At 44.3% G+C, this 26,680-nt stretch overlaps 1 long non-coding RNA gene across 1 annotated transcript; it reads right to left on the bottom strand.

Annotated features, from left to right (window-relative positions):
* Positions 1–12,351: 12,351 nt before the first annotated feature.
* LOC137216379 (uncharacterized) lies at positions 12,352–26,482 on the bottom strand. The gene is made up of 2 exons (XR_010939748.1): positions 20,935–26,482; positions 12,352–14,758 (listed from the first exon to the last, which is right to left on the bottom strand). It is a non-coding gene; the product is annotated as an uncharacterized lncRNA (long non-coding RNA).
* Between the last annotated feature and the right edge of the window lie 198 nt (positions 26,483–26,680).

Below are 26,680 nucleotides of genomic sequence, written 5' to 3'. Positions count from 1 at the left end.
GCCATCAACTTGGGAGTTTCCCTCGCTTTTGGCCTGGGTTAGAGCCACTGTCTCCTGGATACTCGTCTTTGTCTTGTGTTTTCCTCTCATATGGGTGGAGTACATCATCAATCGCTTTCTGAGAAAAAGTGCATAGGAGGTAAAATTTTTGAGAGTTTCTAACCCTTCAAACCCTATTGAAAACATCCCTGGTTATCCTGAATAAACATAATCTGCAATTATGTTTGTTCTACCTCACATGTGATTGATAGATTGGCTAGGCGTAGAATTCTATCTTAACATTTTTCACTTACTGTTTTGAAGGCTTTGTTCCTTTGCTTTCTAGCTTCTATGTAATTTATTATTTAGAAGTTCAAGGCCATTCTAATTTCCAAGTCCATACATGTGGCATGTTTTTGGTTTTTCTTTTCTCAGTCTCTCTCTCTCTCTCTCTCTGAAAGCTTTTCGACCTCCAGGCCAATGCCCACAAGTTTCCTGGGGATGTTCCTCCAATGTCAAAATGTATTTCTTCATACTCCGTAGGGTTCAAACTAGGAATAATAATTACAGAATCTCCCTCTTCCATTCAACAAACGATTTATTGAACACTCACTGAGTGCTGGACAGACTGCTAAGCCCTGGGTTTGCAATGGTCAATAGGGCAGATAGGTCTTTTGCTCTCAGTGGAGTTTGTGCTATGGTAAACAGAGAAGTATGTGTAATTAGATCAAACAATTGCATATTTTGGTACTTACTATGAAGAAAAGATAGTGTTGTGACAGTGAGGGATGAGGGTGATCAAGGAAAGTCTCTCTGAGTTCTGAAAGATGGGAAAGAGGCAGCATGTGAAGAGCCAGGGTGGAATGTTCCAGGAGGTTTCTACATATACCAAAGTTCTTGTGCCAGCCTGTCAGACTCACCTGATTAAGATTCCTATTACTTCTTTTTTTTTTTTTTGTGGTACACAGGCCTCTCACTGTTGTGGCCTCTCCCGTCGTGGAGCACAGGCTCCGGACGCACAGGCTCAGCGGCCATGGCTCACGGGCCCAGCCGCTTCGTGGCATGTGGGATCTTCCCGGACCGGGGCACGAACCCGTGTCCCCTGCATTGGCAGGCGGACTCTCAACAACTGCGCCACCAGGGAAGCCCCCTGTTACTTCTTGAATCTCATCTCTAACTCTCTTCCAGCCCCTCTGGCCACCTCACTGTTCCTTGAACATACTGGACATGCCCCAATCTCAGGGCCTTTGCACCGAATACTGCTTCTTCTGAGAATACTCTGCCCCCACGTGTCTGCCTGGCCTGTTCCCTCACCACCTTCAAGTCTCAAATGTCACCTGCTCGTTGAGACCATCCCTGGTTACCCTGTTGAAAATTGCAAATCCACTCCCCAGCACCTCTGATACCGTCCCTCAGCTTTATTTCTTTTCCCTTCGTCCTGATTCTCATCCAACATACTGTTTATTGATGTGTCTTGTTCACAGTCTGTGTCCCCTCACTAAAATGTAAGCTTCCCCAGGGCAAGGATTTCTGCACATTTTGTTCCCTGCTGTATCCTCAGTGCCAAGGACAATGTCTGGCACATAGAAGGTGCTTGATAAACATGTTTCGAGCGAGTGGATGGCTCTGAGTGTGAAAAAGCTTGGTATATTTGGGCAACAGAAGTCCAGTGCATGAGACAGGGTGAGCAGACGGGGGAGGACAGGAGAGGAGATTGGAGAGGTGGGCAGAAGGCAGACACATGGGCCTGGTGAGGCGTAGAAAGGTGGGTGGATTTTATCCAAAGCATAATAGAAGGCCTTCCAAGGGTTTTAAACAGAGAAGAGACATTATCCAACCTGAAAATTTTATTTATTTTTTAAAATTTTTATTTATTTATTTTTACAGCTTTTTTTTTTTTTTTGCCTTCGCCCTGAGGCTTGTGGGATCTTAGTTCCCTGACCAGGGATTGAACCCGTGCCCCCTGAAAAATTCCCTGAAAATTTTAAAGGATCACTGTAGCTGCCATGAGGGCCTGGACTTAGGATAGGGAGTAGAAATGGGGACATGAGTTAGGTGGCTACTGCAAAGTCCAAGCGTGATGGCAATGCAGATGGTCAAAGTAAACAGATTCCAGATTTGATAGAAATCTGCACTCAACCCTTGTCTCAGGATCCTTGCTAAAATCCAGGTGTAAGTTTACTTTTACCTCTGTTTAGGAGATCTTCCTTTAAATTTCAAGTTTGGTTTCATGGTTAATGATCCAGTTAGACTCTAAGAGAGATCGAAAGGGGATAAATTAAATCCTGCCAACCCTCAGAAGTTAAGACCAAGAAGTCAGAGGAATCCTTGCCCTAGCCTTCAAAGTCCTTAACATAAGATTTTCTCCCCTCTACTTGGCCCATGGCTGATCATACTTCCTTGGTATTCCTTGAATCTGTCCTGACCTCTCCATTTCCAAGAAGCGAACCCTTCCTTGCCTCTCCTGCTCCCAGTTCACCTGGTATGTAGATCAACCTCTGCTTACTGCTCTGCGTTGAAATTATTCACTGGTTTGCCTGTCTTCCCAACTAGACCGTGAATTCTTTGAGGGCAAGGACCTTGTCTACTCATCTTTGTGTCCTGGTCTTGTCTACAGTGAGTGGCACATAGCAGTTGCTCAGTAAAAGACTGTTGAACTTGACTGCCATCGCCACACTGACCATGACCTCAGGGCAGCTCTACTGCTAACATCCTCATTGTGAGATAAGAAGAGCTGGCTTGTCTTTATCAGCCCTGAGCCCTCAACCTGATCAGTCACAGACACTCTTTCCAGGATCTTTTCCACATTAGGCAGAGACTTCCCAGATGCAAAGGCCTCTGACAGTTCTCTCCAGCAAGTGCCGAGACTTGGCTAGCCAGGGAAGGGATTCTGAAGTTGTCTACAAACAAGGTGAAAGGATTAGCTGCTGTTAAATCAGCATGGGAGCTATCAGTAAGGAAATAGTCTCTCTGAGATGGACCCTCCTGAAATTGAGAACGTGATGCTGAGCTACTGACAGGGCAGAAGCCTGCTTATCACTGAGTCTGACTCTTCCTTCCCAGCCAGGGATCCAGTGGCGCCCATCCCACCGAGGGCTGGTGCACAACAGATGTCAGGATGCAGCCCACTTGAGATCCCAGGCAGGGAAGGGTCCTTCAGTAGTTAACAGGCATGGTCTAGTAATAGTAATGTCACAAGAAAAGTGTGGGTTCAGGCTTTCTGAATAGTGTTAAAACACTATGTAGAATGAACAGTCAGAAGTCTCCATGGGCCAAGTATTATTAGAAAAGCCTTTGTTTCAAACTTTTATCAAGAATATTCATACAAAGTATATTATTATCTGTTGCTTTGTAACAAATTATCCCCAAACATAGCCACTTAAAATGGCACTTACTGGGACTTCCCTGGTGGTCCAGTGGCTAGGACTCTGTGCTCCCAATGCAGGGGGCCCGGGTTTGATCCCTGGTCAGGGAACTAGATCCCTCATGTCGCAACTAAGAGTTCACACGCCACAACTAAAGATCCAGCACGCCACAGTGAAGATCCCGTGTGCTGCAACTAAGACCCGATGCAGCCAAATAAATAAATATATTTTTTAAAAAACCCCAGCACTTATTATCTCATGGTTTTTCTGGGTCAGGAAATTGGAAGAGGCTCAGGTGGGTGGTCCTTGCTCAGAGTCTCTGATGGGGATGCAGTCAAATCTTTGACTGGGGCTGCATCATCTGAAGGCTCGACTGGGGCCGGGGGATCTGCTTCCATGATGGCTCACCCACATGGCTGTTGGCAAGAGGCCTCAGTTCCTTGTCACATGTACCCCTCCACAGAGCTGCTTGAGCACACTTATGACACGGCAGCTGTCTTCCCCCAGAGCAAGCAATCCAAGAGGGAGACCAAGATGAAGCCTCCATGATGTTTATGATCTGGTCTTAAAAATTGCACACTGTCACTTCTACTTTATTCTATTTGTTAGAAGCAAGGCACTAAGTTCAGTTCATAGTCAAGGAGGGGAATTAGGGTCCACCTTCTGAAGGGAGTGTAAGAGTTGCAGACATACTTTAAACTGCCTCATCCGGTCAAGAAAAAACAAGAAGACTGAAAGTCTTGAAGCTGCTAAAATTTCTATTGCATTTAGGTCAAAGGGGGTTAGGCATGAAGAACAGTCCCAGACCAAAAGTGATGGCGAGTTTGTTCATTCGTCCATCCATTCATTCATCTATTCATTCCACAGCTACCCATTAACACCTACTGTGTGCAGTTGGGAATCTGGACTATATGTTATAGGGCTCATGAAGAGGCACAATTATAATTAAAGTGACAGCTGCTGACCTTTATAGAGCACTTACAGTGTGCCCTTGCTGCAGAAAACTTTAGATCTAATTATCTCATTTAATCCTCCCAATAACCCTTTGAGGTGAGTACTATTATTGTTCCCCATTTCACAAATGAGAAACTTAGACTTGGAGTGAAGTCAGGTACCATCAAGAGGTAGAAACCATGATTTGACCCAAAGGACTCTGATCCCAAAGCCCTTATGCTTCTACTACTAATAGTGGTCACAAGTATTATTCCTGCTTTAATTGTCTGTTCCTGTTATGTGACTGAGGCTGAGAGGTGGAGTGACTTGTCCAAACTTGTTTTGGCAGAGCTGGGCTGCAAAGCCAGTTCCTGAGAGTTCCAAGTCTGTGCTCTCTCTCCACTTGCATCAAACCAAGTCCTTTCTGTCCTGCTTCCAGAAACAGCTAAGATGGGAAAGGGCCCAGGGGAGCGGGGAGGGGTGTGGGAAGGGGAGAAATTATCGCCGAGGCCTGGAAGCTTTTATAAGCGTGGCTTTCCCCTGGTTGGTGGAAGAGCTCATCAGCACCTCTCCCAAGGCTGCTGTGGAGATGCCGTGGAATTCCTGGTGGGCCTGATGAGGTGTTGCTCTGCCCAGGCTGTCAGCCAGCTGGCCTCTCAGAGAAGCCCCTGTGGGGTGTGGACACTCCAGACCCTGAGCTGCAACGAGAAATGATGTCAGATGTGGCTAAATCATTACGGAGCCCTCGCTGAGCATCAGGCATGTAGCTAAGGTGTCGTGTGTTGTGCACGTACACTCAGGGCATCCTCACAGCTGTAGACGGGTCTGCACTAGCTATGATTCCCATTTTACAGAGGAGGAAGCTGTGGCACAGAAAGGGTGACTTGTCTGTGTCCACACAGACATCCAGGCTTGAAGTGGGTTAACTAGGGTTCGGAGAGGGGGTGAGCCATGAATAGTTTAAGTACAGGGGCCGAGAGTGAGGGGGTCTGGAGGCACTCCTGCCTTTGTGGGCCTTTCCTTCCGTAAAAAATATTTAAAATCATATTTTAGGACTGTGTTGGAATAAGGATGAATCAAATCCAGACTAAATTCGTTATATATTTATTATCATTATATTCATTTTTTTCTCTCGATTTTAAAATAAAAAATTGGGAATTCCCTGGCAGTCCGGCGGTTAGGACTCCACACTTTCACAGCCAAGGGCCTGGGTTCAATCCTGCAAGCTGCCGGCATGGCCAAATAAATAAATTTTAAAAATAAAATAAACAAAAATTAAAACGATGTGTGGGCCCCTAAAAATATCATGGACCTCACGCAATGTGCCTCTTATGTCTAATGGAGAAGTCGGCCCGGTCTGGTGTCCTGATTCCCTTGCTCACTGACCCTGTGGCCTTGGCAGAGTTACTTGACCTCTCTGTGCCTCACTTTCCCTCCCTGGAATGTGGGAATAAATGGCAGAATATATTATAAACGGTGATAATGAGGATGACACGAAGTAATACATGTGAAATGCTCAGCAAAATGTCTGCCATAATTGAGCATGCCCACGCTGAAGATTTGGGCCTCACCGTCCTCCATAACTGTGAGGCTCAATTCCTTATAAACAGACAAACAAATCCATCCATCCTATTGGTTCTCTTTCTGTGGAGAAACCTGAATAATATAATACACTGTCATGATAAATTGTTGAATAAAATGTTTTCTCCTACAAAATAAAAATAATACTTGCATATTAAAGAAAATATTCCAAGACAACCTCTGCTAACATTTAGGTATATTTCCCTCCACATTTTCAAAACAAAATTTTAACACAGTTGAGCTCTCTATAATTTTGTCTTTTTGCTCTTAAAATTGAACATTATAACAAATTACATTTCCTCATATTATTACAAACCTTGAAAACATAGTCCTTTCTGATTTAAAATAAAAATAATACATGCTTATTGTAGAACATTTGAAAAATACAGAAGAGTGTAAAGAATAAATGAAAAGTCTCCTGTGATTCCACCACACACTAGTATGTTTTTGTAATACATTCTAGTCTGTTTTCTTTTCATGGATATAATATAATAATAGATTTATTCTACTTTTTTATATTATAATCTCATTAAATATTCTTCAAAATCTTATTTTTAGATGGCTTCACAGTTATTATATGAATATACCATGAGTTTTTTAGAATACATATCACCCCATTGTGTTTTTTTGTTTGTTTGTTTTGCGGTACGTGGGCCTCTCACTGTTGTGACCTCTCCCGTTGTGGAGCACAGGCTCTGGACGCTCAGGCTCAGCGGCCGTGGCTCACGGGCCTAGCTGCTCTGCGGCATGTGGGATCCTCCCGGACTGGGGCACGAACCCGCGTCCCCTGCATCGGCAGGCGGACTCTCAACCACTGCGCCACCAGGGAAGCCCTGTTTTTTTTTTGTTTGTTTTGTTTTTTGTTTTTTTTTGTTTTTTTGCGGTACGTGGGCCTCTCCCACCGCGGAGCACAGGCTCCAGACGCGCAGGCTCAGCGGCCATGGCTCACGGGCCCAGCCGCTCCGCGGCACGTGGGATCCTCCCGGACCGGGGCACGAACCCGTGTCCCCTGCATCGGCAGGCGGACTCTCAACAACTGCACCACCAGGGAAGCCCGAAGCCCTGTTTTTTATATCACTCTATTTTTTACATAAATTTACTTATTTTATTTATTTATTTTTGGCTGCATTGGGTCTTCGTTGCTGCGCACAGGCTTTCTCTAGCTGCGGCGAGCAGGGGCTGCTCTTCGTTGCGGTGCGCAGGTTTCTTATTGCAGTGGCTTCTGTTGTTGTGGAGCACGGGCTCTAGGCGCGCGGGCTTCAGTAGTTGCAGCACGCGAGCTCAGTAGTTGTGGCGCATGGGCTTAGATGCTCCATGGCATGTGGGATCTTCCCTGACCAGGGCTCGAACCCGTGTCCCCTGCATTGGCAGGAGGATTCTTAACCATTGCGCCACCAGGGAAGTCCAGTATATCACTCTATTTTTGAACTGTAAAATGTAATTTTAAACTGTAAGTATATAATATAAGCAGAGGCTCCATAAATCACTCCACCATTCCCCTCTGTTTGGATATTTAAGAAGACGCAGTAAATATTAAAAATACCAGATGATTTCTCCTCCCCACCAGTGTCCTGCAAAACTGGTCCATTTGTCCAATTTACCCCCAACCTCTTTCCTTCTGATCCCACACTCCATACTTGCTTAGCTACACTTGTCTTTGTGTATGGGATGAATGAATGATCATAGTGGGCAATAAACTGAATGCCTGCCGGAGGATCACAGATCTTAGACTTTATAGGCAACGAGGAATGAGCAAAGACTTTTTAATAACAGAGGGCCTTAAGCAGATCAGATTTGTTTTCCAGAAAGATCAGTCTGGTAGGAAATGAACAGTAGGTGTAGAAGGGAAATGAAAAAGGCAGGAAGTCTAGGTAAGAAGTTTTTCAATTGAGAGGTGAGAGCAGTGGAAATAGAAATGAGGAGAAAAATGAGAGAAAGACATTCCAGATAAAGAAGAGACAAGGCTTGGTAATCAAAAAGGAGGGAGGAACGTGGTAGAGAGGCCACTAATAATTGAGGATGATGAAGCCATTGAAGTAAACCCCTGCCCTTATGCCCACCGACCCCTGGAAGGGCAAGCAGGTGGAGTTCACTCCCAGGAAGTTCCCCAGCCAATCACAAACATCCTCAACATCAAGACGATGATGTAAAACATCTTTGCTATTCCTATGCTCTCTGCATTGGTACCTTCTCTCCCACTTTGCCTCCTCTTTCATCTTCTACCCCTGGCCCCCCCGCCCCCCCAGGGCCTCTGGCTCCATCGAGCCACAACCCCTTGTGATTGAGGCTAAAGAGACTTATTTCTGTCTTACCAATATTAATAGGTTCTTGTAGATCTTTGCGGCATTATTATGATAAAAGATCTCCCTTCTCATCTCCTTCCAGGGTTGAGAATGGAAAGGAGCAGAGAGAGTGCAGGGCCCAGGGAAACCTATCCTGCCACACAAGCAAGAGAGGAAACACAAAAAGGACCAGGTTAGAAATTCATGACGCCAATTTCCACTCGATGCATTGCTCTTTTGGTAGCACAGGCCTTGCCTGCCACAGTCAAGAGGGAGGTTCTGTTGGGCAGAGGGTGACGTTTTCTTGGCAGATGACGTCAACTGTGGTGACTGGAGCAATGCTTTTGGGTCTCGGTTTTTCTACCTATAATGTGGCCTGAGTATTACCAGTGTTCTTGCAACTATGCCTGAAGGTAAACTTTCTCTTCAAGATCAAGTTCTGCTTCCTGATTCAAGCAGTGGTCATCTTCTCTGCCAAGAGGCTGTGTCTGGGGTTCCTTGACCAGGTCCTCGCTTTGCCCTTATTCTTCATCAACGTGTCTTTTGGTGTGAACCCCCTTTTCTCTGGCTTCAAGTTTCCATGAGGCAGGAGGTCCATCACAGTAACATGTCAGCGGCTTTTGGTTCCTTCTCTTACTGTTGTCCACAGGAGGAGGAGTAATGATCTGATTGGCAGGTTTGGGAGAAGGAACTGGACACGCTCAGCTCAGTGCCTTCTTCCTTTCTTCTCTCTAGCAACACACATCTTCTTCTGCTCCTCCAAGCCTTAAGTCCAACAGGAGCAGGCTCTACCCCTGAGGCACAGGTCTGTGACAGTCCACTGCCATCTCAAACTGGGTGGCTAAGTCTGCCTAATTCTGGGGTGAAGCATTAGAAGGCCCCTTAGACACCAAAAGCCAACGTTTTCATTATGAGCTTTATTGGTAATAAAATTTCTTTCATCTCTACCTACTTGATTCCTGTCTTCCCTTCATTTTGTTCCAAATTCAAGCAGGAAAAAGTGGCATGTTATTTACTGGGCTTTCCCCAAACCCTAACAGTCCCAGTAGAGACACATCTAAGATGCTTATAATAAAATTAGAGAATTGGATCTCCTAATAAATAGAAATAACACACGTTCATTTTAAGTCTAACAACAGAGACGACATATAATTCATTATAAGCCTAGCAACAAAGTGATGGGATTTCCAAAAAAAAGTTGTGTTCTTCCAATCTGTAGCTAAAATATTTACATGGGGCCCTGGTGATACGCAGGCAGTGGTTTACAGAGCACAGCCTGTTCAAACCAAACAGTTGCTCTATTCCCGATTTTGGAAACTCGTCAAGGAATCAGTGTTTACTTAGACAACTTGGGCCCCAAGCAGCTCTTGTGTAGGCTGGATTCAATCCAAGGAGAAGCCATGGCTCGGGAACATTCCTCCTTCTCCCCTGACCATTAAATCACAGACCTCTCAGCTCTCCAGGGCCCTCTAGAGGGCATCCAGTCCAGCCTCTGGTCAACTGTCCAGTCCCCAGGCTGGGCTACGTAGACTAAGTTCTGGTTTAGAACTGGCCCCTTGGCGCCCAACCTAACGAGTAATCCTGTGTGTGAATGCCTTATTCACTTAACTCCCAAAGAGAGAGTATAGGCTTGAGGGCAAAGGATTTGATGTTTAATACGTAGATGACTTGAATTAGTCTGGAGCATAATGCAAGGGGTGGGCCAGCTGTGGGAAACAGACAATGGAGAACCCAGGAAGGTCAAGTCTGAGTGTCCAAGAAACAAGATCTGCTATTTCTACCCAAAGTAAGAAAACAAGCCCAACATTATCGAAGAACAACAAGCACAAGCATGAAGATCAAGAATAACGCACAGGGCTTCCCTGGTGGCGCAGTGGTTGAGAGTCCGCCTGCCGATGCAGGGGGACACGGGTTCGTGCCCCGGTCTGGGAAGATTCCACATGCCGCGGAGTGGCTGGGCCCGTGAGCCATGGCTGCTGAGCCTGCACGTCCGGAGCCTGTGCTCCGCAGCGGGAGAGGCCACAACAGTGAGAGGCCCGTGTACCGCAAAAAACAACAGCAACGACAAGAATGCACAGAAAAAGCACATGCCACTGTACCTTGGCTCTCAATAAGAGATAGTAGTTATTGTTATTACTGTTCTCACTGAGATGATTTTGAAAAATAATGAGATTAGCGTGTGGGTAGGCCCAGTGCAAATAACAGTGATGGAGTTAAAGTAGTGAATGCCATTGTTTCTGTGTGCTCCATCCTTTTCTCTATTTGGCGACTGCCTTTTCTTGATCTTACATGGTTCTCATAGAACCATCAGCCACTGCCCCTGTTGTTACAGGGGTGGACAGTGACTTAGGCGTGGCCAATCTTTTCTTCCAATGTGATTGGTCCTGGGATAGGCTGGTTACCCAAGCAGGCCAATCAGATCCTTCTATGAGATTTAGAACCTCCCCACCATGAGGCATGTTGGTGTAATAGAAAGAGCATGAGCTTTGGTGTCTGAAGGCGTGGATCCTGTCATGAAGTCAGGCAAGTTTCTCTACTTTTTTGAGCCCAAATATCTTCATCTTTGTATATGATGGAAGAAAACTGACCTCACAGGGTTGTGACGATTAACGGAGATAAAATGCACACAGTGCTTGGCACACAGTGGACATAAATAAATGGCTCCCGTTGCTAACATTCATGGTAAAAACAAGACTCTAATTAACCTTCTCCATTCACCCACCCTGCCTAATCAGTCTATGCACTCCGTGAAGCACTTTGAATTAACTGTAATTGGGAGGTCCTACCTTTTAGTCGGGAGGCATCGTCTTTAATTTTCCCTGACCCTTGAGTTCCCTGGAGTGTAGAAATGGGATGAGAGAGTAAAATCTTAGGATGGAAAAGTCATTGTCTTGTCAATCCACTGATAACAAGTGGCTGGGAAATCTTTCTCCTAAAGTTCAAGAAATGGTCTTCAGGGGCTTCCCTGGTGGCGCAGTGGTTAAGAATCCGCCTGCCAATGCAGGGGACATGGGTTCGAGCCCTGGTCCGGGAAGATCCCACATGTCACAGAGCAACTAAGCCCATGTGCCACAACTACTGAGCCTGCGCTCTAGAGCCTGCGTGACACAACTACTGAAGCCCACGTGCTACCACTCCTAAAGCACGCACACCTAGAGCCCGTGCTCTGCAACAAGAGAAGCCACTGCAATGAGCAATGAGAAGCTCGTGCACCGCAGCGAAGCATAGCCCCCTCTTGCTGCAATTAGAGAAAGTCCACCCGCAGCAATGAAGACTCATGCAGCCAAAAATAAATTAATTAATTAATTTTAAAAAAAAGAAATGGTCTTCAGTCTAGATGCTGGAGCAGTGCTGTCTAATAGAACTTTCTGCTATGATAGGAACATTCTATATCTGTGCTGTCCATTACAATAACCACTAGCTGCAGGCGGCTATTGACCACTTGGAATATGGTCAGTGAGACTGAAGAGCTCAATTATGTATTTATTTAATTAATTTAAATTTAAATATCCACATGTGGCAATGGCTACTACATTGAACAGAGCAGCTCTAGACCAAAGCACGGCATTGGCAAACACAGATGTGGGTGAGGATAATACCCAGTGCCTTCTTGGCCAGGAACATGTGCAGGAAGAGCTACAATTTATAAGTGGCAGGGGACAGGGGGACTCCAGGATTGCAGCAGTTGGTAAAGGAAAGTCATCTCTCTAGTTAGCAATTTAAAACAATGTATTCTGAAACCTAGAGATTATCATACCAAGTGAAGTAAGTCAGAGAAAGACAAATATCACATGATATCACTTATATGTAGAATCTGAAAAAAAAAGATACAAAGGAACTTATTTACAAAACAGAAATAGACTAACAGACATAGACAACAAATTTATGATTACCAAAGGGGAAAGGAGGGGAAGCGATAAGTTAAGGATTTGGGATTAACAGACACATACTTCTATACATAAAATAAATAAACAACAAGGACCTACTATACAGCACAGGGAACTATATTCAATATCTTGTAATAACCTATAATGGAAAAGAATATAAAAAAGAATATATATGTATACATATATATATATATATATATAACTGAATCACTTTGCTGTACATCTGAAACATTGAAAATCAAGTATAGTTCAATGAAGAAAAGAACAATGCATGCTGGTGTGTGTGCTCTATTGCAAAGCTACAGAACTTCAGAGAAGACTGTCTTAGAATATTTTTTTAATTTGTACATTGCAAAGTAATTTAACCACGTTACAGAAAGATTAGTAACCAGAGGGGAGAAATCCCTCTAAATTCTACCCCACAGTTGTGATTATATTTATATATTTCCTTTCAGTCTTTTGCACATGCTTGTTTATACTTCACATGCTCATTTATGTAGTGGACAAACATTTAGAATTAAAACCTCCATGGATATACATTTTGTATCCTACATTTTCCATTTATCACAAGTATTTTTCTGTGTCATCATATTCTGTGTGTAATTTTCAATAACTGCAAAATATTCTACAGGTTACACCCACTCTATATAATTCATATAACCATCCACTGATTTTTGTATTTTTTAGGATGTTTCCAATTTTCTTCAGAGGGTTGGTGGGACAGGTGTCCTAAGGCACATTAACTCCCCACCCCTGCATATTTTGTGGAGCAGGGACATGAGCTTTGAAGGCAGGCAGACCTGGGTTTAAATCCTGGGCCTCCATCACTTAGTAGCTACATGACCTCTGAGAAGATTATTCATCTCCCTGAGCCTCAACATTTTCATCTATAAAATGGGAATAATAATACCTGCCTTTCAGGTTGTTGTCCGGTATTTGTAAGTTGCCTCCCACACTGCCCGGAATCTAGGAGATGCTCATGAATTATAGCACTATTATAAATATTTTTAGATTATAATTTTTTTTAGAAAGTTCAATTACTAGTAGTGTTTATAATCTAGTCAGTGTTCTGAGGACCTCTCAATTGCAAGAAATTTCCTGATTTATGCTAATGAGTCTCATGGCCCATCCCACCTGCTTGGACCAGAATCCCTGTCAACTTAGACGCTGGGATGTGGAGGGTCCCTAAGGCTTAGAGAAATGCGGGCTACGGGGAGACTCAGGGGAGGCACTGGGGGAAGCTGCAGAATGCGCTGGAGAGGTGCGCAGGAGGGGGATTCGCCTTTCACCTACTAACCAAATGCACAAGCTTCCCCTTTGGCTTTTGCTTCTCTCCAAAGCTCTTCTTTTCCCACAGCGATGGGTGACGTGCTGAAAATGGGGAACATCGAAATGAGGGCAGAGGAGGAAATAAGAGGATTTACGAGATGTGCTTTCCTGCCAGAGCTGGCCGCCCCGGGGTGACAGGTAAGGCACTATATTTGGAATTCTGTCCCTCTCGGGACTTCTAGTCCTGCCTGAGCTACCGTGAGCAAATTCCTAAGCCTCTGCGAGTTGGGCTTTCCTTGTTGATTAAATGGGGATGAGAATAATAATGTCCACACGGAACTGAGATGTTCCAATAAGAAAGAAACAATAGTGCCCAGTCCTCAAGCATGGAGCACCTGCAAAGTACCAGGTGCCAGGTGGGGCGATTCATACCCATCACTTCTTTCACCAGTCACAACAGTCCCCAAAGGCCGGTGTTGTTATTTCCACTCTACAAGGAGGAAATCAGGGCTCTGAAAGGTGAAGGCCCACGCTCACCCCAGTGCACCTCCCTGCTTTGTAAACTGTAAGGCCCTGGACGGTTGTAATCTGTTGTTATGACCCTCTAGAGGTCTTCTTAGCTCATTCCCTGGAGAGTTTTGCTAGAAAGTTCTTCTAGAGGATTGCAGAGTACATTGAAGAAACTGATTTGACATGTATATGTTGAGCGCCTACTGTGTGTTAGGCATTGTTGTGGAGACTCAGCAGTGAATGCCACGGATAAATTATTCTCCAAGAGCATACATTTTTGTGTGAGAAGGCTGATGGATTAAAAAACAAACACGTTAACACACCATTGTAAAGCAATTATACTCCAATAAAGATGTTAAAAAAAAAAAAAAAAACAAGTAGGGAATTCCCTGGTTGTCCAGTGGTTAGGGTCCTGCGCTTCCACTGCAGGGGCACCGGTTCGATCCCTGGTCGGGGAACTAAGATCCCGCATGCCGCGTGTCACAGCCAAACAAACAAACAAGTGTATAATATGCCCTGTGATGATAAGTTCTGGGAAGAAAAATAAAACAGAAGGGTGATTTTATGTCCAATGGTCAGAGAAGGCTCTGTGATGACAGCTGTGTTCACCACTCAGATATTAGCATCTACAGGGTGTCATCTCCATAAGGACAGAGCCCTGGGATCTTGTTTGTCCCTGTAGCCCCAGTTCCCAGAAGAAGTCCTGGTTCCCCATAGGTGGTGAATAAATATTGATTGAATGAGTGAATAAACAAACAGCCATCATCTCAGACCTGCTGGAGAAATGTCCACGGCAGGGTAGGCGCGGGGTTTTGGATTCAGTTCCTATCAGCTGACGCTTATGGAGAAGCTTCTGTGTGCCAGGCATTGTTCCAGCCTCCGTGGCGACAGAACAACCCTTTCCTTTGAAGATCTTCGCTAGAGATGCTGGGGGAGCTTGCGATCTAGGAGTCTAGAAGAGAAGGAAGTGAAAAGAATAAGGGGAGAGCAAGGGGTTAAGTGCAAAGAGTAAGAGTTTCAGGGTCAGGAAGGAGTTCAGCAAGTGTATTGACTGACTTTTTTTTTTTTAGTGCAAAAAATAGCTAGTTCTGCTTTTCGGACTGAGGCTGGCTGAGTCAGGGGTTCAAAGAAAAGAGCATGAGGATGGGAGTGGCAGTTGTCATCTGCAGCAGATGGTAATGCCCCAGAGACAGATTTGTGGACTTGAAGATGCTTCCCTCCACCCGCTCTGGCCCAGGGATCAAGGTCAGGGGCAGACAACCAAGCTCAGCTCCCTGGGGTCCCCATCCCAGCCTCTCAACCAGGCCAGCCCTTCCCGAGAACATCACCCTTGGACTCTACATCAGGCTCAGCAGAGTCTCAGAGGCCAAGGGTGTGAGAAGAATCATCCCAGCATCTGTTATGAACCATTATTTCCATTCCTTTGGCTGTGCTTTCCCCTGAGCCCCGAAGACACTAGGTCAGTGCTGCTTTCAGCCCAAACGTCTGACATGCCAGGCCTTTGTTCAGCCTCACAAAAGAAGGGGATGATTATTAAAAGAACAGACTTTGCATTCCATATTTACCCCAGATGACATTGCCTTGATCCCTAAAATAACTCCAGATCGCCTGGGTGGAACTTGCTCGTCCTTTTTCATCTTGCTATTTTGCAACTGTTTATGGAGACCATCACCATAGTGATATTATCAGAGCGGGTCAAATGAAACTCCAAACCCTTGGGCTGTTTTGGTTTTCCTTTGTACCTTGGAACATGACTTTTTCCCCCTAGAGCAGCTCTTTCATTTCTTTTAAGCACTTTTCTTGGCTCCAGGTCAGCAGCAGCGCTTTCTAACTGATTCCCATCAGTTAAAACCACAGAGGTGGTCCACGCTGAGATGAGAGATGGAAGTACTTGGGCTGAGTTTCCAAACTGGAAACCATATTTACCAGAAATCTCCTTTCTGTCAGATAAAACTTGGGTCAAAGTTTCAGAGTGTTGAAAGAGGCACTAAATAAACTAAAAGTCTAAAGAACCTTCAGTGTTTGGTCCAAGGAACACGGCTATAGAGTTCAACAAATAAACACAGCTGGCGTGGGGAGAGCCTTTAGCAAATACTTATCTTCTTGATTATTTTTTTCATAACCACCATCTTGGCCAACAGCCTTTATTGTAGCATTCTCATACACTGCTGGTGGGAGTGTGAATTTGTAGGACTTTTCTAATAGAAAACTTGGCAATGGTTAGGAAAAGCCTGGATAGTGTGCTTTTTCTGTGAAGCAAACTTCTACTTGTGGGTTCTAAGAAAATAATTAGGGATGTGAGCAGAGGAATACATATGAAGACATTTGTTGCTAATAATGGTGGAAGAATGGAAATAACCAAACTGTACGATACAAAGGGATTGCTTTAAAAAAATCACCATCTATCCATACGATGGATACTAAACTAGAATTACAAATTGTGCCACAGGAGAATCTTTATTACGTGTAAAACATTCATGACATGTTCTCAGATAGGAAAAAAGCAGATAACAAAAATGTGCATGCAGTATGATCCCATTTTTGTAAAACATGTATGTATATGGAAAGGAAAAAGATTAGAAGGATAGGTTCTAAAAAGATGGCAGTGATTATTCCTTGGATAATTTTCTGGTTTTGGTGTTGTATCTATAATTTTTACAATGAGCATGTATTTCCGTAGTCAGATGTTTAAAAAGCTATTTTAAAGAAGAATAAGCCACGGTGCCTTTAAAATCACCTCTGGGGACTTCCCTCGTGCTCCAGTGGTTAAGACTCCGTACTCCCAATGCAGGGGGCCTGGGTTCCATCCCTGGTCGGGGAACTAGATCCTGCAGGCGGCAATGAAGATCCCGCGTGCCGCAACGAAGACCCGGCACAGCCAAATAAATAAATAAATAAATATTTACATATTTCAAATCACCTCTGATGGCTTTTGTGGGCAGAAACAGACTCCTATTCCAGGAGCCTCCCTACATAAAGCTCGTAAGATAGAAAGTGCTCAATGATCTCTTATTGTGGTTGAAGATAACGAATGAATTGTATGGTACCTGGGACCGATAAATATTTAGCAACCATGGGTTTTCTGCCTATTTAGAGTTTAAGGTCAAAAATATACAAGGCTGACATAACCAGGCATAAAACACACACACAATGTAGTAAGACCGGCAAATGCATTTACAAAATACCAAGAATCGTCTGGTGCTCCGTAATAGCAGTGAGGATTGTTGGGGGCAGGGGAGGGGACCATCCATAAAATCAAAGAGCACACGATATGCCACCAATTTATTGCCTGTCTTATTTAAACCTCATGACAATTGTACGTGGTAGGTATCATACACCCATTTTACAGATGTGGAAACTAGAATATGGAGGTTCAGTCACCTGCTCTCTCACCATTGCAGAGAGATAGAAGATGCAATTATTCAGCTAGAAGAGATGTGGAGCCCAGCTTATGACTGGAATGGTTGGGACAGGAAGGAAGGAGGAAAAGGAGAAGGAAGACCTATATACCTCTATGGCATGGTCCCCAAAGTCTTTTACCAGACTGGTAAACATTTAGGTTGCAGGCTGGAGAAAATAATAATTTTAGCTACCCTCCTTTAAGTACCTGGGCACGATGTCAATATACAAATGAGGATTACAGGATGTCATTGTATCCAACCTCACTGGCCTGTGGGAAGTGGTAGACGTGCTGCAGGATATGTAGCACAAATATGCCAGGGAGCAAATTACACAGAATCCTAGAGTCTGTCATCATTATGACCATCACTCAAAACATCTAAACACCTCTTTGTTCGGGGTAATGTGAAGAAGTGAAAAAAGGACAGGCTTTTTGCATCAGACAGAACGCCATTCAAATCCTGGCTCACCTTTCTGTAGTGATGTGACCTTTGTCCATCTTCACTGGCTCTACCTTGAGGCACCTGTGGAACCTTAACACATTTATGGAAATCCTGCTTAAACATTATCATCCCAATCATTTCCTGCTATGTTGGAAGCTATCATGGGTTGCTTTTTAGACTTGTACTAGTCAGGGGGAGTGCTAGCTGCTGAAACAACCTTCAGTGCTTAGTGGCTTACAGCAAAGGTTTATTTTCCCCCTAAGACACAGTCTGACTGGATGTTTTCAGTAGACTCTCCTGAATGGAATACAGGCTTCCTCCATCTTGGAGCCTCTGCATTCGGCTGGCTGATGAACAAAGAGAGAGGGAGAGTACGGCGTAGGTCCCAAGGGGCATTTGATGGTCATACCTGAAGGTGGCCCATTTCACTTCCTCCCACATTCCATTCGTCAAAGCCCCGTCACATGACCACAACCTAACTCAAGGGAGGCTAGGAAATGTAGACCGTGCTTGTGCCCAGGAAGAGGAAATGGAAAAGGTGACCCTGTAGCCTGGCAGTGCTACATGCCTGTAGCCATCACGAGTAGTGTGGGGCAGAGAACAAAAGGTCATCAAGATAAAGCCTAACAGAGCTGCCATGCCAGTTGTCCAGGCAATGGTGCCTGACAGAGAGATATCTTTGGTGATCAGAGTTTTCTCATATAGGTTTTAAACTGGGCCAGACCTTACAGGATCTTAGACCAAGTATGTCTGATCCTATCTGGCAGTTTTAAGCTATAAAGAAGGTAGCACAATGAATATTAGAAATGGGTCCCATCACCACTGGCATTGCTGAATCACCCTGTCCCACCATGCCCTGCACTTTTCCACTTTGCATTTGGCTCTCAGTGTGCTTACCTTGAGACTTGGTGGTTCATTTTCTCCACTTAGTCACTTTACCTACCAGACTGAACACTTGCCATCACTTCTCTGCCTTTGGCCTTTGCTTTCCTTTCTGGCCAAAATATGGAGCCTTTCTGACTACAGGGGCATTGATTGCCTTAGATAAATAGGTCACCATGTCTAGCCTGGTCTGAGGCATTAACAACCTCAACAAGGTCCTCGTATGTTCTGCACTCCAATGGTTCACTTGAACAAAAAATAAAGCTGAATGAAAATAAAAACAAAAATAAACAAATGGGTATTTCTCCAAAGAAGACACACAGATGGCCAAAAAGCACATGAAAACATGCTCAACATCACCAATTAGAGAAACGTCAATCAAAACTACAATGAGGTATCACCTCACACAGGTCAGAATGGCCATGATTAAAAAACCTACAAACAGTAAATGCTGGAGAGGGTGTGGAGAAAAGGGAACCCTCCTACACTGTTGGTGGGAATGTAAATTGGTACAGCCAGTATGGAGAACAGTATGGAGGTTCCTTAAAAAACTAAAAATAGAGCTACCATATAACCCAGCAATCCCACTACTGGGCATATACCCAGAGAAAACCATAATTCAAAAAGACACATGCACCCCAATGTTCACTGCAGCACTATTTACAATAGCCAGGACATGGAAGCAACCTAAATGCCCATTGACAGACGAATGGATAAAGAAGATGTGGTACATATATACAATGGAATATTACTCAGCCATAAAAAGAACGAAATTGGGTCATTTGTAGAGACGTGGATGGATCTAGAGACTGTCATACAGAGTGAAGTAAGTCAGAGAAAAACAAATATCATATATTAACACACATATGTGGAACCTAGAAAAATGTACAGATGAACCGGTTTGCAGGGCAGAAATAGAGACACAGATGCAGAGAACAATGGGCTTCATTCATAGGGTACCATATTCCAGCTCTGTTCTAACTACTTGTGATATGACTCATGGTCCCTGCCTCAAGGAGCCCAGAGAGCAGTAGGGGCAAATTACAAGTGAAGAGGTGTACCTAGTACAGCATTTCCACGGGAACACAAAGAAAGACGCCCCAAACTCAGCTTTTGAGGGGACAGGCAGAAAATACTGCATGAAGGAGGAGGTGACCATTCTTCTGAGTCTGAAGGGTTAGCTTTAGATGCACTGTAGAGGTCTTCCCAAGCCTAGTGGGCAGCTGACCGGCCAGCTTAATAAATTAAATATGAATTCTCCCAAATATGCATATTAAAGCTCCAACAGCTGGCCCACATTTGAGAAGCTTTTCTCTAACTCTGAGCAAGACCTCGCAGATGGTCAGGATACAAATACTTCTAGTCCAGCAGAAGGCAGCTGTGAGTTCTCCCAAGTACCTATTAGAAAAGCAAAAACAGGACTTCCCTGGTGGTGCAGTCGTTAAGAATCCATCTGCCAATGCAAGGGACATGGATTTGAACCTTGGTCTGGGAAGATCCCACATGCCACGGAGCAACTAAGCCCGTGTGCCACAACTACTGAGCCTGCGCTCTAGAGCCTGCGAGCCACAACGACTGAAGCCCACGCGCCTAGAGCCCGCGCTCCGCAACAAGAGAATCCACCGCAATGAGAAGCCCGCGCACCGCAACGAAGAGTAGCCCCCACTCGCCGCAACTAGAGATAGCCCGTGCACAGCAACGAAGACCCAATGCAACCAAAACTAAAAATAATTAAAAAAAAAAAAAAGCAAAAACAAAAGCCCCGAGAGGATGATGTCTAACCTCAGACAAAGCATCCCCTTGGCACTGATGACTTTGGAGTGTGTTTTTGTTTGTTTTTTGAATTTTATTTATTTTATACAGCAGGTTCTTATTAATTATCCATTTTATACATATTAGTGTATATATGTCAATCCCAATCTCCCAATTCATCACGCCACCGCCCTGCCACTTTCCCCTCTTGGTGTCCATACGTTTGTTCTCTACATACGTGTCTCTATGGGGTATGTTTAAAAGAAGTGGAGTGCTAGTGGTCTGATTCTCTCCACCTTCTTGCTACGTGTTCTTTCAGGATGCTGCGGGTGGGAAAAGTTGATCTTAGTGGTCTAGCTGAGGCTGCCTCCTTTGTAAACCACACAGTGTTCTGTCTACAGAGGAAATCAGCATTTTGTGTGCCTGTACTCAGTCCTGCTTAGGGTTCTAATGATGAGAAATTTCTGAGACCCAAAAGGAGCCTGTTTTGATCATTTGCATGAGCTTACCCAGAATGCATGCTTGTAGTGACCATCTGGGTTTTTTTTCTGCTCTTCAGCATCCCTCTCTCCTTCTTTTGTGAATAGTACCTTGATTCCCCTCCCCATTACGTGGGAAACAGTTCCCCTCCCCCATTACAGGGTCCCCATACCTGCGAGCTCCAGGGGTGGGGACGTGACTGAGGCCTGCTGGTAACTGAGGCCGTGAGCATGGATGAGATTGTCTAAGGAGAAGCTGCAAAGTCAGAGGAGGAGAGAACCCCATCATTTAGGGGTTGCGTAGAAGAGGATGAGTCTGCAAAAAACGGAGAAGGAGCAGTCAGAGAGGTAGGACTGAGACCAGGAGAGTCATGCAACGTCATGGAAGCCTGTGAACCAGAGTGCTTTAAGGAGGAAGAAGTGACCAATAGTGTCAAGTACTCCTGGGGAGTCAAAGGAGCTGAGGATTGAAACACGTCCATGCTCTTTTCGACATGGAGGTAGGGGTGACCTGAGGGTCATTTCTGTGGAGGAGGGATGGAACAGAAGGGGAAGTAGAAGTGGAGAGAGGAAATACTGACAATTCTGTAGCTGAGAAAGACAGGAGATAGGGTGGTGGGCTAGAAGGATCCATGTAGGCTTTTTCCTTCTTTCTCTTTCTTCCTTTTTTTTTTTTTTAACATATGAGACACTTATGCATGTTTAAAACCACAGTAATCATCTAGTTGAGAGGGAGTAATTCAACAATCTGGGGAGAGATGGGATAATTGAGGTGCTTGAAAAAAACAGAATCCCCGAGCGGGAATATTGTTTACTGCATTTCCCACATTTACCTGATGGACCATCCCTCTTCACGCAGAGTTTAATTAGTATTCTGCAGGGAGCACTGTGGCCCAAATTAGGTCAAGGGCCTATCCTCAAACGCAGGCCACAGTTTGGCTTCAGTCAATCAGGATCCTGTCCTCAGAAGCTGGGGGTGGGCTCAACTCCACGCAAACTAAACATCTGAGAATGAGGAAGGGTTAAGTTGTAGAAAAGACCACTAACCTGGCTGAAGATGGGGAAGATGGGGAAGACGGAATTACCAGGCGACGTATCTTCCCTCCCGATACTCCTCCTAATGCAGATCCTTACATTGAATCCCACTAAAACTTTAGTATATGGAGGTAGAATGTTCAAGGGATATGGTCAATAAAATTAAAAAATGAAAAAAAGTAAACCAACTATACTTCAATAAAATTTTAAAAAACAGATATGGTTTAAACCCCTTGTCTGTAGAAGTCAGTGTAGTGAGGGGTCAAAAGTTGGCGAATTCTAGAGTTCTTTCCTATCTCCAGAGACACAGTGAAACATCTAAAACCACTGTTAGTAATCCGAGAAGATCCCCACCTCAGCGAGCACGCTCTGGCCTGTTAACATCAGAGGCGATTTAAGAGCTAAACAAGCCCCAGCCCCCTGGAATGACCATGCATTTATTAAGCCAACATTTCCAGCTGTGGAGACTTAATTGAAGGAGGAAAGATGGAAACCATGTTGGGCAAACGTCTGGGTAATGCCCACTTTACGTGTCTTATATTAGCTGATGAGCATCACAAAAGATTCAGCATATGGTGGAAGGTTGATTGGAGCCTCCGAGGTCCTCAAGATTGCTTCTTCCTTCCTCGGGTGATGGTACTATTTGGTGCGGGACTTCTTCCCGCCCTGCCTCAATTCAGAAAACGCTCATGGGCACCTACTATGTGCAAGTTGCCATGCTGTGTGCTGCTATGTACTGTAGTAACATCGTCTTTTGCTGTTTACAAAGCACTTTCCTACATATGATCTCAATTTAGTGATTCTGAGAACTGACTTTGAGTCAGAAAGACCAAAGTGAGGATGGGTTCATCCACTTATGTTTTTTTAAAGGTTTTTATTTTTATTTTTTTGGCTGAGCCATGAAGCTCGCAGGATCTTAGTTCCCTGACCAGGGATTGAACCCACGCCCTCGGCAGTGAAAGCACCCAGTCCTAACCACTGGACCGCCAGGGAATTCCCTGTCCACTTATTATCTGTGTGACCTTAGGCAAGTCATTTATCTAAGCTTCAACTTCCTCTTCTACAGAATGGTAATAATAGGAATTCCTAGTGCAAAGAACTGTTGGGAAGACTCAGTGAGATAATACAAGAAAAGAGCTTAGCACAGAGTAAGCACTCAATTAAAAGTTGCCATTACCTTATTATTCATTCTTGGTCCACTTATTCACACAATAATCCTATGATGCAGATGCTATTATCTTATTTCACAGACCTTCACTGAACACCTATTATGTTCCAGGAGCTGAAGACCCACAGTGACTAAAACAGCATTTAGATACAGAAAAGAAGGGACCCCAGAACTGAGTCCTCAGCAAAGGAAGCGGAGGCATCGAAGGGGACTCAGAGGAACCCTGAGTGCCAAGAGAGGTGTAACAAGGAGGAGAGCGGCCAACTGCAATAATGTCAAGAGCCCAGGGATTTACCTGGTGGTCAAGTGGCTAAGACTCCGTGCTCCCAGTGCAGGGGGCCCGGGTTCGATACCTGGTCGTCTAAGATCCTGCATGCACAATTAAAGATCCCGCATGCGGCAATGAAGATCCCACGTGCCACAACTAAGACCTGGCACAGCCAAATAAATATTAAAAAAATAATAATAGCAAGAGGTCAGAAGTAAGACAAGGCCCCAAAGTGACCACTGGCTTCTGCAACATGGAGTTTCCAAATCAACAAGTGGAGGCAGAAACTCGAGCCAGACTGATTTAAGGAGAAACTGGAGTTGATGTGGAAACAGCCACTGCAGAGAACTCACGAGGTTTTGATGCTAAGGGGAGCAAATAAATGGGGAAGGTGGCTGGAGGGAGATGTGGGATCAAAGAGCTTTTTGTTGTTAAAAACATTTTTTTAGAATATTGGGGCTTTTTTTCTTTTTTTTTTTTTTTGTGGTATGCGGGCCTCTCACTGTTGTGGTCTCTCCCGTTGCGGAGCACAGGCTCTGGACACGCAGCCTCAGCGGCCATGGCTCACGGGCCCAGCGGCTCTGCGGCATGTGGGATCTTCCCGGACCGGGGCACGAACCCGTGTCCCCTGCATCGGCAGGCGGACTCTCAACCACTGCGCCACCAGGGAAGCCCTGGGGCATTTTTTAAAGCAGGTGGGAATGATCCAGGATAGGGGGAGAAATGAGTGACTAAGGAAGGGAATCCAGAGTAAGGAACTAGAAGTATATTCAATAGCCTGTGATGAACCATAATGGAAAAGAATGTATATGTATGTACAATGAAGTCACTTTGCTGTACAGCAGAAATTAACACAACATTGAAAACCACCCATATGTAAATAAAATAAAATTTTAAAAAAGCACAGGGAAGTATATTCAGTATCTTATAATAACCTATAATGGAAAAGGATTGAAAAAAGGCATATATATATACGTATAAGTGAATCACTTTGCTGTACATCTGAAACTAACAGAATATTGTAAACCAACGATACTTCAATTCAAAAAAAGCAAGCAGGGAAGGCAGAAAACCTGGGCAAGATGCAGATATTTGGTAGAGGAGAGGGTTCCTGTCTGACTCTATCATGTCTGTGAAGTATGAGGCAAGCTCATCTGCTTAGAGTGAAGGATGAGAAGGGGACAAAGGAAGAAGACTGAAAAATCATCCTTGTAGGGTGTGGGGAATTGAATACAGCAGGAAAATACAGTAGGAAGGCTAGGCAGGACTGGGGATTCAGCTGAAATTCATGGACATCAACTTAAAGTGACATCTGCCAGTTTTAATTTTCCAGCAATATTCAGATATTCTGATACAGGTAAAGAGTAGGGGAAGAGCTGGGTTTAACTAGAGCTGGGCAAGCTAGAAGGAGAGAGAGGGGCAAAGGGGTTATGGGGTTTTGCAAGGAAGTGAGTATATTGATTATGACTGAGTGGGTGAGGAGGGAAGTGAGTACCAGTGGGAAAATAAATGCAAAAATCTGGCAGACTCAAAAGGTTTGCAGGTCTGGATGAGGTTGAAGAAATGCTTGTGTGTGATACTGCAGTAAAGATGTTAAAGTCAGATTTGAGATTTTGTGATTGTGTTTTCTGAGATAGTGCAATTCCTGGTGAGAATGAGTCTGTTTTAAGACCATGGGAGTGGGTATTTGGGGGCGGGGGAACTCAATGGTGGGGAAGAAATCGGTGAGACGTCAATAAGATTTCTCATGAAAGGGAACCCTCCTACACTGTTGGTGGTAATGTAAATTGGTGCAGCCATTATGGAAAAAAGTATGGAGGTTCCTTCAAAAACTAAAACTAGAATTACCACATGATCCAGCCATCACACTCCTGGGCATATATCCAAAGAAAACTGTGATTTGAAAAGATACATGTACCCCAATGTTCATAGCAGCACTATTCACAAAAGCCAAGACATGGAAGCAACATAAATGTCCATCGACAGATGAATGGATAAAGAAGATCTGGTACACACACACACACACACACAGGAGTATTATTCAGCCATCAAAAAGAACAAGGGACTTCCCAGGCAGTCCAGTGGTTAAGACTCTGCACTTCCACTGCAGGGGATGCGGGTTCGATCCCTGGTCGGGGAACTAAGATCTCACATGCTGTTGTGGTGCGGCCAAAAAAAGAGAACAAAATAATGTCATTTGCAGCAGCATGGACGGACCTAGAGATTATCCTACTAAGTGAAGTAAGTCAGACAGAGGAAGACAAATGCCATATGATGTCACTTGTATGTGGAATCTAAAATATGATACAAATGAACTTATTTACAATAGAAATAGACTCACAGAGAAAACAAACTCATGGTTACCAAAAGGGAAAGGGGTGCAGAGATAAACTAGGAGTTTGGGGTTAGCAGATAAAAACTACTATATATAAAATAAACAAAAAGGTCCTACTGTATAGCACAGGGAACTACATTCAATATCTTGTAATAAACTCTAATGAAAAAGAATACCTATGTGTATAACTAAATCACTTTGACGTGTATAACTAAATCACTTTGCTGTATACCAGAAACTAACACAACATTGTAAATCAACTATACTTCAATTAAAAATAAAGAAAAAAATAAGATATCTCATGGATTATGCTTACGGATGCTCAAGTCATAAAGTAAGGTGCAGGAGGTGAGGTGGAGGTCAGTTCATGAGAAAAAGGAGGGGTGGCAGGTTGAAAAATATGATAGTATGAACTTCAAGGAGATTAGGTTTTGGAAAGAGGAAAGAAGAAACAGTACTAAAAATATTAATGGCGTTTGCCTCCTACCCACAGGCTCTCAAAGGCAGCTGTGTTTAATGCCACATGCCCCCATGTTCACAGCAACAGTTGACTGGTCAAGGGGTGGGATCTGACCTGTGGGCAGCCAAGCTGTGGGCTGGCCAGTGACCTGTCCAATGAGATGTCATCATTAAAGATGAGATAACTGGATTCTGTCTTGGGACTTGAACTATGAAACGCAAAAGAATCTGCCAGTTAATAGAATGAGCTGCTGCAGAGAATAAAGGAGGGACAAAGGTCACCAGGATGAATCCCATGCAGGCTGAAATGTTGAGGGAATAGGGCTATAAGCAAGCTGAGGATGCCAGACAGTCAAGAATGCAGCAGATGCATCAAAAGCAGCAGAAATGGGGATGTGTGAGAGAGATGGAGTAACCTGTCTCTGAGTTCTGGGTTGGCTCCTGAGCCCGCTTATTATGTGGGAACTTAATTTTTAAAGGTTTTTGAGGAGGGGAGCGACATAATCAGACCTGGGGTTATGAGTGTGGGTTCTGGTCCCAGACTGCCTGGCTTTGAAAAAAATTAGCTGTGTGATCTCAGGCAGGTTACTTAACCTCTCTGTGCCTCAGTTTCCTCATCTGTAAAATAGAAATAACAGCACTGCCCTCATAGGG

This window comes from Pseudorca crassidens, chromosome 2 (assembly GCF_039906515.1).
Source record: "Pseudorca crassidens isolate mPseCra1 chromosome 2, mPseCra1.hap1, whole genome shotgun sequence".
Lineage (NCBI taxonomy): Eukaryota > Metazoa > Chordata > Mammalia > Artiodactyla > Delphinidae > Pseudorca > Pseudorca crassidens.
Note: the sequence above shows the minus strand (reverse complement) of the source record. Positions and strands in the feature narration are given on the sequence as shown.